Genomic DNA, 2,009 nt, shown 5'->3' with positions numbered 1-2,009 from the left:
CACATGCAGACAGAATGTCGCTCTAGGACCTGCTCCAGAACTAGCTTTCATGAGCTCATGGAGTCTTGAGATGGAAGTGGAGGGAACTCTCCACAACAGCTGGAGGGACATGGAGTATCAAGCAGCCTTGCTTTGGGACCTCTTTCACAAGGTGTATTGCATACCACTGACCTGCCGCCTGGGCACCATATGGCCTCCGGGACATCCGTTGCAGTGGTGGTGGGAGAAGAAGGCGGCCAGTGGATGCCGTGGTGGTGGTGTGGGGGCTTCAAGAAAGACGGTGAGAAAGGGTTGTGACGATCTGAGACCCTGGTTTGAGTACGTGAGGGAGAAGCAGCAGTGAAGCACAAATGGGGATTTAAACTGTGGCGCTAGTTATTTAAAATGTGACTTTGCAACTTGGGTTTCACAGATTCTAGAGAGAGCAATATGATCCATGGTCAGCTTCTGTCAAATCCCAGTACACGAGTGCTGTGGAAGCGTAATATCAGCAGACAAAATAACTTGCATTTGTTTTATGAATTTGCTTTTCTTTACGTATGACCATAATGGAAAATAATTGGAACAGAGGCTGTATCCCATTTGACAGGTGAGGAAACAGACACAGAGAGGTTAAGCTACTTACCAAAGTCACATAGCTGGTCGGTGTTGGAAATGGGACTCTAACCTGATGCTTGTAGCCTCAGATTCTCTTTCCCACTCGATCTGTAACGCTATCGTAGCATATATCGCAAGTTTCTTATTTAATATTCCTATTCCCTTCTTAGTGAAAACGTCTTGGCTGTGCTCTCAAGGAGGCAATGGCTCCGACGTCGTTGTCTGCACATTCTTGCTGTTGCTGTGATTTAATTCCTGGGTCTGTGTACCGTGTTTTGGAAGAAGACTGCCACTCAGTCTAGGAGACCCACACACAGATGTTGTGCTGCCTTTGACCTTCAAGATCAGGGATGCAGAAATAGAGCATTCTTAACTATCTGGTTTTCAACAATTAGGTAGAAATGGAAGCCATTTGAGCAAATGGGTGTTTCTGAGGGAATTAAGAATAGAACTTCGTTGGGTTCTGGAGAACAAAGTGTCTTCTCCCAGGGGGAGAACTTTGTCAAGACACAGAGAGCAAGAGAATGTTGTTTATGGAGAAAATGTTTCATTGTTCTATGACCTTGGCTGCAGTTCCTGGAAGGGGGAACAGGTGTTTGGCCCTCACATGAAAAATGTTTTTTTCCTGCTTTTGATCAGGAATCCGAATCAGTAGTTCTTACCAATTGTTTAAAAATAAACACATAAAAGGAGACGGGATCCAAGACGGAAGGAACAGGGTCATTACGATACGGTGCAGCACACACTGTGTCAGAAGCTGTGGAAATGCCTGGTAAGCAAGCCGGCTCTGGGTCAGCCTCCTGTGTCTAGACACCAGCGGGAGTCAATCCCATCCCCGTAGTGTCCCACATTCCCGGTACTGCTGTGTGGTTGGGTAAGTTACTTTACCCTGAGGCGCGCTGGTAGCCGAGGGGGCTATGCCTTGGGGTGCTAACTGTAAGATCAGCAGTCCCAGACAACCAGCTGCTTCACGTGATAAAGAGGAAGGCTCTCTATTCCTGTAAAGACTTACAGTCTCAGAAACCCCTAGTGGTAGCTGTACCCTGTCCTTTAGCGTTGTTTTGAGTCTGAGTTGACTCAATGAGAGTGAGTCAAACCTTAGTTTCCTCATTGCCTAAGCAAGACTATAGGACCCCTCTCTTTCACTTGTAAAGCTCAATTGGCAAAACATACGTAAAGCCCTTAGGATCGACATGGATGTTGATGTCGAGTTGTCGCTGATTCATGGTGACCATCACAGACTACGTCCAAGGCCAGTCTGTCTCTTCTCAGATTACACCCACGTTCCCCCAAATGTTGAGAGGACCACCCAGTTCCAGACATTCACTTTGCAGCCCAGAAACCCACCTTTCCCCCCTTGTCTCTTGGGAAGTCTCTGCCTACTTTGGACCATCTGGCATGGGAGTTGCCGG

Source organism: Echinops telfairi, unplaced genomic scaffold, assembly GCF_000313985.2.
Source record: "Echinops telfairi isolate 266 unplaced genomic scaffold, ASM31398v2 ScPeMD7_2010;HRSCAF=2546, whole genome shotgun sequence".
Taxonomy (NCBI): domain Eukaryota; kingdom Metazoa; phylum Chordata; class Mammalia; order Afrosoricida; family Tenrecidae; genus Echinops; species Echinops telfairi.
The sequence above is the reverse complement of the archived record's forward strand: the minus strand, read 5'-3'. Positions refer to the sequence as shown.